This window comes from Leptinotarsa decemlineata, unplaced genomic scaffold (genome assembly GCF_025532065.1).
Source record: "Leptinotarsa decemlineata unplaced genomic scaffold, Ldec_3_MD MMD2_P_RNA_scaffold_6, whole genome shotgun sequence".
NCBI classification, from domain to species: domain Eukaryota; kingdom Metazoa; phylum Arthropoda; class Insecta; order Coleoptera; family Chrysomelidae; genus Leptinotarsa; species Leptinotarsa decemlineata.
The window spans coordinates 1,333,791-1,344,880 of NW_027412533.1; the positions used below are offsets into that span (position 1 = coordinate 1,333,791).

At 35.5% G+C, this 11,090-nt stretch overlaps 1 protein-coding gene across 1 annotated transcript in view; it reads right to left on the bottom strand.

The window, feature by feature from the left end:
* Positions 1 to 8,926, bottom strand: part of Atet (ABC transporter expressed in trachea) — a 69,717-nt gene extending 60,791 nt beyond the window's left edge. Inside the window, exon 1 of the mRNA XM_023155798.2 lies at positions 8,758 to 8,926. The gene's annotated coding sequence lies outside the window, so the exon portion shown is untranslated. The remainder of the gene's footprint in view (positions 1 to 8,757) is intronic.
* Between the last annotated feature and the right edge of the window lie 2,164 nt (positions 8,927 to 11,090).

An 11,090-nucleotide genomic window follows, 5' to 3' on the forward strand; every position in this document is an offset into this window, starting at 1 on the left:
GTACCATTATCAGTTACTATTTGATTAGGAAGTCCAAAACGGGCAAAACAAGATCTTAATATTTCAATTGTCAATTTCGAAGTAATCGAAGTCATAGGAAAAACTTCGATCCATTTACTAAAAGCATCTAAAATGATTAAGAATTGTTTACCAAGAAAAGGTCCCATAAAATCTAGGTGGATCCTAGACCAAGGTTTGTTAGGAAATGGCCAATGGTGTAATTTTGCTTTATCGGGAGATTTTTTATTTATTAAGCAACTTTCGCAAGATTTACAAATTTCTTCAATTTTGTGATCCAGGCCAGGCCACCAAAAATATGAACGAGCGAGGCTCTTCATTTTAATGATGCCCATATGGGATAAATGAAGACTTCTTAAAACATCTGCCTGTAAACTTGCTGGAATGATTACACGATTATTCCACAACAAACAATTTGATTCAATGCTTAAGTCGTTTCGAATTTTGTAATAACTTCGCAAACGTTCATCTGAATTTTGCCAAATCCCACCTTCTCTGATTTTTTTAATAACTAAAGATAAAATTTCATCCTTGGCCGTGGCTTCTGAAACTATCTTAAAGTCAATTTGAAAATGTTCATTCCCCAAAAAATATGTCACGTAATTTAACTCTACCTCCTCAACAGAGGATTCTTCTATGCTTTGAGGAAGTCTTGATAAAACATCCGCCTTGTTTTCCTCGGACTGAACTACTTCTATATTATATTGATAAGCCGATAATAAAAGTGCCCACCTGCGCAGTCTATTGGCTGCAAACTGGGGTATACTTTTATTTGGATGTAAAATATATGACAATGGCTTGTTGTCTATAACTAAGGTAAAAAATCTTCCCCATAGGAAATTATGGAATTTACATAATCCAAAAATTATCGCTAATGCTTCTTTTCCTAAGGTACAATATTTTTTTTCCCTTTCTAATAATGTTCTTGAAGCATACGCGATGACTTTTTCAACACCATCAGACATTACATGTGTTATCAATGCTCCCACTCCATAGTCACTTGCATCCGTAATAAGGCGCAAGGGTAGTTCCTGTTGATAATGTACCAAAACTGGTGCCGAAGACAAAATATTTTTTACTTTTATGAATGCAGATTCACAGTCCTCCGACCACTCCCATTTTGTTCTTTCTTTTAAGAGATTATATAATGGATGCAACAATGTTGACAAACTTCTGACAAACTTGCCATAATAGTTTATCAAACCTAAGAAAGATCTTAATGTGGTTAGGTCGGTAGGCCTAGGCGCATTCTGAATAGCAAAAATTTTTGTTTCAGATGTATGTAAACCTTCTTGATCAATATCATAGCCCAAATAGGTAATTTTTGGTTTAAAAAACTGACATTTGCCTAAAGCAAGTTTCAATCCTGCTTCTTGGAGTCTGGATAATACTAATTCTAAATGAAATAAATGTTCATGTCTGTCTTTTCCAGTAACTAAAATATCGTCCAAAAAACAAACTACACCACTAAGACCTTGCAGAAGTGTTTCTAGAATTTTCTGGAATTTTGCCGGAAGACTCGCTATTCCAAAAGGAGCACGGTTGTACCGGAACAATCCTTTATGAGTAGAAATTGTCATGAGTTCCCTGGATTTTTCATCCAAACTAACTTGTTGGTATGCATTAGAGAGATCAAGTTTAGTGAAATGCACACCACCTTGTAACTGAACAAATAAATCGTCTATTTTGGGTAACGGGTAAGAATCGACCTCAATAAACGGATTAACAGTGACTTTAAAGTCTCCACAGAGACGCACAGAACCGTCTTTTTTCAAAACAGGAACAATGGGTGTTCCCCATTCCGAAAAATCAATCGGTTGTATAACACCCAAGCTCAATAAGCGTTCTAGTTCTTTCTCCACTTTTTCTCGCATTGCAAATGGCAATGGTCGTGCTCTGAAAAATTTAGGAGGTGTAGATTCCGATTTCAATCTGATTGAAATTCTGCCTTTATTAAAATTACCCAGTCCCGGTGAAAATAAATTATTATATTTATTCAATAAAAAATTTAAATCTTTGGGGAGGTCTACTCCTTCTAAATTATAAACTGATAGATCAAACAGATTAAAGAAATCGCGCCCCAGTAAAGGTGGACCCCCATTTTTTATTATGAAAAAATTCAAAGTGGCAAATTTTTCCTTATATGTAATATCACATGTTATGAAACCTAAAGGAAATATTTTCTGACCATTATACAGACTAAATACTTTTTCTGTATTTTGAATGGATTTGCCGATGAAATTTTGTTGATAAAATGTTTCAGATATTACGCTATAACTAGCACCTGTATCTAAATTAAAAGTAAATTTTTTATTATCTATGAATAAATCAACCAGTACTGGATCAGTTTTACCATCGACATTAAATAAAGAAAATTCTTCTGATTCTAAAAAATTATTTCCGGCCGATGATTTGCTTAAAAATTTTTTATTTGGACACAATGGGGCTAGATGGCCCTTTTTATTGCAATAATGGCAATAGCAATCTCTAAAAAAACACTTATCTGATACATGATTTCGACGACCGCAAACAGTACATTTGGAAAGTTTACTCCCTCCTGCTGCTTGAACTTTTTTTCTTCCTCCGCTGGAACTGTTGACCTCACCTGTTTGTGGCCCAGCTGACTTAGACGTGGAAGGGCGAGCATGCGCGGAATTTTTCGTTGCCTTGAAATAAATTTCCGGTTCCTTCTTTACAGCACTAAAGCAAGATGGCTTACTAGCACTTTTTGAACAAGCAATTTCCACTACCGATGAAAATGACACCGTAGCTTTTTCTTCAAACAACCTATCTTTCACATGTCCGTTTTCGTAACCTATTACAAAACGGTTCACTAACGCGTTTTCAATTTCCACAGCACCTCCGAACTCACATTTGGACACTAAACTTCGCAAACGGGCTGCCCATTCTCTTGGGGTTTCGTTTGTAATTTTCCTTGACTCGAAAAATTTTTCTCGAAAAGAAAACACCGATGCTACTGACTGAAAATGTCCATCCATCATTTTTAATATTTCCGCATAGGACTTTTTTTCGGGCTCCATAGGAATGCACATATCATACAATAACTTATAAGCCTCTTCATTTAAAAGACTCAAAAGTATGGCACGTTTACGATCCTCTTCAATGATCGAATTTGCCGTAAAATAGTTTTGCAAACGTTTTTTATAAATCGACCAGTCCGACACTGAAGGTAAAAACTCCTGAATGTGACCGGTATACTGCATTATTTTATCTGCCATACCACCGACAGAATTCACCACTAATTTCCTCGTCGCCACTGTAATATACTGAACTCAATAATTTGATGGAACTCAGAATATTCACCACTAATATTAATATAAATATTTGTTCTGGAATAATCAAACAAGATGTTTCACTTTTCAAATTCTATTTCCCACTGACTGGAATGTCAATATAAAAAATATATACAAAAAAAAACATTCCCGTAAAAACAATATACCACCTCTCGATGTACATACAGAGTGTATCTATAATGAATATCTTACATTCATGAACTAGAGCCACACAATTATTTCAGCGCCGCTCTAACATTTCAAAACTACTTTTGTAGAACGATTTATCTTTTGCTTCAAAATAGGCCTCAGATTCAGTAATAACCTCTTCATTCTAGTGAAATTTCTTACCGGTAAGCATTTTTTTAAGATCTGCGGACAGCCAGTAGTCGCTGGAAACCAGATCTTGCGAATACGGTGGATGTGGAAGCAATTCGTCAATTTTGATTGACTTGTGACATGATTCGTTATCTTCATGAAACACATTTTTTTATTTGCCATATGCGGTCATTTCTTTGCGATTTCGGTCTTCAAACGTTTCAATAACGCTAATAATAATATTCACTGTTGATGGTATTTTCCTTCTCAAGACAATGAATATTACACCCCGCACATCTCAAAATACCGAAATCATGACCTTTCCAGCCGATTGTTGTGCTTTCGGGCGTTTTGGACGAGGTTCACCATTTGCTCTCCACTCAGATGACTATCGTTTTGATTCCGTAGTGAAGTTGGATACATGTTTCATCCATTGTCACATATCGACGCAAAAATTCCGGTTTGTTATGTTTAAAGATGGCCAAACACTGCTCAGAATCATCAAGACGTTTTTGTTTTCGGTGAACAGTGATCTCGCGGCACCCACTTGGAACAGAGCTTTCTCACAGTCACATGCTCATGATATTTTTACTATGTCAGCATACTCACGCAACTTCACTTTTCGATCATTCAAAACGATTTTATATATTTTATGTTATCTGGTGTCACTGCCTCATTTGGACGTCCACTGCGTTCTGCATCATCGGTATCTCTACGACCACGTTTGAAGTCGGCAACCCAATCATTAATTGCTGTTTCTGATGGGCGGAGTCTTTTTCAAGCCATTGCTTCCCTTAAGCGGTATTTTCCTATCAAGAAGCAGTGGATAATCAAAACACGACATTGTTTTTGATCCATTGTTTTCAAAATAACAAAAGTAGTGTCACTCTTAGCACAATAACTAACAAACTTATTCGTAGAACGTAGAATATCATGAAATTTCAACAGCTTTCTTTTAAAGGTTACTACTAATTGAAAAAGCAGTGAATGCAATGAGACTAGCGCCATCTATATCTTAGGCCCTAGACTCATAAACTTTTCAGCCCATATAGTACTATGGACTATGGATCTTCATCTAGTAATCAGAATCAGAGTAATCATAATCAATCAGAATAATGACTATTTTTCAAAGAAAACAGTTGATGAAAAAAATCATTTACATGTTTGAATAGAAAGAAACTTAGGAGGTTGAAAGTTGCATAAGAAAATTGTATCACTGGAATAGAGACACAATAACATTTATATAAGATCTGAAGCTTTGTAAGAACAATGTTTCGGAGAATTCTGTCAACGAGAATATCATATAATTTCGAAAGCTTTTAGCGTTTTTGTGTTTTTCAGAATTTGTAATGAAATATTCTATATAATCAATAGTCAATGTTTTTGAAGTGTGGATAAACTTTTTGACCGAACATGATTTCCGGGAAAATAACTTGTTAATTTTTATAAGGATCAAATATGACTTCATCGAATTGTTTGACGATACCATTTCAGGTACTATCAACAATTCTACGAAAGAACTCATTCAAGAAACTCATCATGACAACAAAATAGTTTTGATTATGCAGCACTTATTATAGAAGTTTACAAAGACAAATATTTTGTCAATTTATTTGACCACTAATAGAATCAGTGATGACATGATAGTGATTCATGGATATAAATTGAAGTAAATTTCATTGACCTCACTAATAACGGAAACCGCATGAGAAGAATTGAACATTAACATGGCTAAATAAAAGAAGCAATGTGCAGTTGGTTGCCAAAGTTAGTTGCTGAAATTTCCGACGATTCCCGAACATTCATTGGCGTACACCATTCAATCTTGAGGGGCGTAATACACTTATCGATGATTTGCTACATAACCATTGTGACTTGCTGCAGACAAAACTTATTTTCCATTGATGGGAATTACAAAAACGACATTCGAATGGACAGAAGAAAATTAATTTTTCTCTAGGAAAAATGAATAATTATTTTTTCAAGTGAAACTATCGATATTTGGGTGAAATACACTTTCAACAGGCCTAATGGCATGTTAGAATATATTTAATATAGTATTTATTACTTGTCGATGAGTACCACTATAGTATTATTGGCGAATGGATGATACTATGTCGTGAAATCATAAAAGTAAATTTTCGGGATTAATTTTTTATCATTTCTCAACCGAATGCCTCAACAAGATATAATGAATAATCTCTCAATAGGTCCCCAGATTCTCAAAATAGCAAAATTATTACTCACAAATGGGGACTTCTATGTTGAACATGAAAATTACTTTTTTCATATGACATTTTTATTGGGGATACAGTCGTTTTGATATCCAGCATTCACAGAAAAAGAACATCACGAGATGACAGAGGGTGGTGAAATATTTAAAATTTAAAATTTTCGTATTCTAACGTAACATTTCTTACAAATATGAAACATCGTGGAAATGGGAAATATGTCTAAATTAGTCAATGCATGGATTTAATGAATTTTCAATGAAATACTGGGAATGGGAATGACTCTAAATGAGTTTTCAGCGATAAGTGAAAATTTTCTGGATATCATGAAGCGTGAAATGAAAACCTCTCTATTGAAAAAAATAGTATTACATACACTTCAATTAAAATGTTTTACCTGATCACCACGTTTTAGTATATATTTGTTAGAAATAAAAGCTTCAAATTCTCCAGTCAGGTATCGGCCAATACTTGATGATAAAGTATTCAAGAAACACTTCATTGTGAGATTTTCACTAAACAGTTTTAGAAAGCAACACGTGTTCAGCTATATCCTTTTCAGGAGGGTGAGTGAAGTCACGCCTGAAGAAGTCATTGTATAGTGAAACATGTGATGCGTTTTTGTAAAACTGTTTAGTGAAAATATCACAATGAAGTGTTTCTTGAATATTTAACCCGATACCTGATTTAAAAAGATATTCTGAAATTGTTTCAGCTTGGTAATATAAACAATAATGAAAAAAAAAACTAGAATTATAGAAAGTTTTGAAACTATCGATTATGAATCAGAACAAATTACACATAGAACCAAAAACTGTCAATATGCAGATGTTTCTGTATGTTTAAGAATCAAAGCTGATAATATTCACAACAGAAAAATCATTTATCATTGTTATTCAAAATATTGCAAAAATATCCGTGAATGTGCTTAATCACGAATCTCTAGTATTTCTGAAATTGAAATGTATATATGTTGTTTTATACCCAAAGTGACATGGATCGATGTCAATGTTGACTTTGCTGAATCCACATCCGGCAATACGCAGTTTCCAAATGACACAAAGGACCTTCATTTTCTTTGTTTTACTTCCAGACTATATAATCATTTATTTTACTATAAATACGTTCTGCGTGGCGAAATGAATCAGTTATAGTTGCAATACATTTACCCTCAAGTTACGTTTATATTTCCAATCATATTTTGTATTTTATAACTCAAGGGAACACAGTGCTGTTGAATGATTTTTTAAAAACTTATCTGACAAATAAATTTATTTTGAAATTAATGTAACTCCGATAGTCCGCAAGGAACGAACGATTTCTGATGTCAAATTAATATTTTGCATTAAAAAACTAGATCACAAACTTGATGTTACACTAAACTTCGTTTCAGATTAGTAGCGATATTATACATTATACACAATGAAGGATAATGCATTAGTTAGAGACTTTTATCCAGGCTTATCAATGATATTTGCACTATTGTAATAATGCATCCACAGTATCAACTTGATAGATGAAACAATTAAAAGTGCTGTATTATGTAAAAACAACAATAGAAATTAACATAATACTTCTTATATCTTGAATTAAAGGGGTTACATGTTTAGGAGTGACTAATCAGATATCATTCACAGGATTACTACACAATATACTAAATGAAGGGGAAAAAATTTCACTTACATATCTTGTAGTCCTCATTTGCAAGTAACAATTTTGCTCTTTCAAGTGTATGGAGACCTTTCGAAATATTTCTTTATGGCAGTCGGTTGTGAATTGATGAAAAAGAAACCATTTTCGAAAATATCTCTTTTTGAATGTACTACATCATAATTCGTATTTGCAAGTAATAGTTTTGCTGTTCCGAAAATCTGAGCATCTACTGCAATATTTCTTGTTACATCTTGTTATGGCAGCATGTGGCGAAATGATGAAAAAATATTTTCATAAAATAACTATTATGAATGTAAGATATAGTGGTCCCCCCATCGACCACTAATGATCTTTTTAAATATTTGGTTGAAATTCAGTTTTAATTCACATTTAATTCATGTTTATTCAAGTTCTCTTAATAAATTAAATTCATTTGAAGTTAAATATTATGAATATATTTTTTTTTAGTTTCCTTACAACATGTTACATGTGTCTTTTGTTTTTGCATACTCTTCATAACCACTTGAAAGTCGTTTTTGTAATTCTTACTTATGGAAAGTAGGTACGTGTTTTGTATGACTGTTACTCAGTTCGAAATTAAAAAATCATTAGGGTCATGTAGCAAATCATCAGTAGGTGTATCAAGCTTTTCAAGAATGAATAGTGTACGCCACTGAGTGTTCGGGAACCATCGGAAATTTCAGCAGCTAACTTTGGCATATTTCGCTTTTGAAAGAGGATGGTAATTCAATCATACTTACTTATTAACTACGTTTTTATTGATTCGATTTTATCTGATTAAATTTCAACGTCGGCAGAGTTTGATATATTACCTACTTTTGTGGAAATCTAGCATTCACTTGAAATTTATACATTTGTGATTGATCGGTGAAAAATTACAAACCTCTTGCTTTGGAGAACTAACTACAGGCGCCTTGGTGTCTACTGTTACAATTTACAATTCAACATGCGTATATCTTTGTTTTTCAATTATTTAATCATTCATTCGAAAAGTAGTGAATTTCGTTTGGATCATGACAACTGAATGAAGCAATCAAGCAATTTGTTAATGAATATCGCTACTACAACTGCCCTTAATCATTGCTTTATATCATTGAAAGCAGGGCTGTTTCATGATGTAATGTTGTTGCAGTCAAATATATGGTAAACCCCAAAATATGCATGGGTAGAAACAAAGAGCCATGACTTCTGTATCCTGAATGCATTGTCAACTCCAAACTCACCTCATAAGTCCGTCTGTATTCCAACAAAAACAATAATCAAACCACCATTCACCTTTGTTCAAATTCAAGTAGTAAGAACAAAGCTACTGTCATTAACGTAACCAACGATCAGCTGTTAGTGAGTCAGTAAACTTCTAACGCGAATTTATCGAGGACTGGATTCTCTAGCGTGGAATGGCTGGGGAAATAGAACCGAGGAACAACTGATTGCAACGTTGCCGATATCTGGCGGATATTTCCTTAGCTTCTGATAGGAAAGTTTTTTTTAGAAATATCGTTCATTCATAATTATAATAACGAATAAGATACATAATCTCGAATGTCGAGATCATGCTGGCTTGCGGCACTAGGACAGTAATCTTGGCTGGGCAGATGCAGAAGGCTGTTATTTTTCGTTCATTGCGTCTGCTCAGAGTACATGCCTTTCGGACCCAATGATCATTTATCTTGAGTGAGGAGAGTTGTCATTGGTTGATGATGCTGGCTCGCCCTTTGTATAAATTAGGGCTTCGGAAATAGGGTCTGACAGGCATATAATAATAATGATAATAAGAAAAATAATAATCCTCAGTCTGTATCCATCGTTTTGATGCGGCCCTAAGAGTGCTTTATTAGCAGCCACGGCACGTTTACGGTAATGACGATACACCGCTGTTGCCCTACGTTCCGGAGGATATTGAATCTTTTGTATGGAACGAGAAGTACCAAATTATTGGAACTATTCGTTCCTCACCCTCAGGCTCACACAAGCTAATAAGCGGCCTACACACATGGGAACTAAGAACATGGTTTGTCGAACCAAATTCAGCGAACAAAGTTCTTGGTTCGTCATCCCCTACACACAGTAGAGGGGAATGTGAACAACGGTTCGATATTTCACCAGTTTCATTACAGCAGTTGGGATGAGTTCTTCTAAGATTGCAGCTACTATTGTTGTATTATATGAGTTTGGGAATTTTGCAAGGAAGAAGAAGAAAAGATCGCAATGGACCAAGCAGTGGCTTCGTGAGAGAGAAGTGGCCTAACCTCAATCTCTAATATCATCTTATACCAATTATTCAACAATGATTCAAATTTATTGGAACTTGTGACACCCTACAAATCAAAACAACTCACATGAGAAAGTCGATATCGGCCGAACATCGCCTAGTTTATACACTTCGCTACCAAGCTACTGGAAAAAACTTGGAGGACTTTAGGTTTCCGTGTGCCATGTTACCACAAGCACTGGGGAAAATGGCAAACAATGGTTCCCATCCTCCACACATAGACGAACTGCCAGTGAACCGAACAAATGTGTTCCAACCCGATGGAAAACCAAGTTCGTGGGAAATTATGGCAATCTTGGTTCGTTAAACACCACATACACGGGAACAAATGACGAACATGGTTAGTGCGAACCAAGTTTGGCGAACCAGGTTTCCATCTGTGTAGGCTGCTAGAAACCTATTTTAGTTTTTCTCGACTGTCAGAGCAAGATGATATCTGTCGTGGAGTTCTCAGCTCCTGAAGAGACCAATATCGTCCGAAAAAAAAACCGGATAAGATATCGAGATCATTTTTCCAACTACACAGACTCTATCCAGATCCCTCTGTCAAGATGGCTGTTTTGATTATAGGAGTCCTTGGTGATATGATGCTCACTTTACTATTGAATCTTAAAAAACTATGCTGGCTTGCCGCTCTAAGGCAGAAACTCTAGCTTGGCAAATGCAGAATGCTGTCATTCTTGGCTCACTGCGCATGATTCTCGGACCCAATGATCACTCACCCAACGGTGTGGCCATTGGTTGATACTGCTGGCACGCCCTCCCGAATGTATCGGGGCTTTGGGGGATAGGACCCGAATAGCGTAACCTAAGGGAAATAATAATAATAATAATGATGATAGTTTGGTGAATTACCATCGCCATGTTCACATTGAAGACTTTTTTTTATCAAAGCATCTGACCCTCGCGACAGTCAGGTCGATTGGGCTGGAGCCAGAAACTGAGAGGTTCATCATGACCTGCCTGGATAGTGTCTATAACACTTCAGTCTACCGTAGTCGCGTGATGGGTATAGAGGTTCCTGACACAAGGTGCACGGCCTGCCGTGAGGCAGGCGATCGTTAAAACGCATTTTATTACCACCTACAGCTCTTTTACGGTATTGACGAGACGCCAGGGTTGCCCTACGCTCGGGGGGATTTTGAATCCGTTGTGGAGCATGAGAAGTGCCCTCTGGTTAATACATGCTAATAAGCCTGATGTACTTCTTCTCGACCATCACAGCAAGATAATACTGGATCACTAAATTTGACCAAAAATGCTTCTGCATTCGGATAAAGTTCA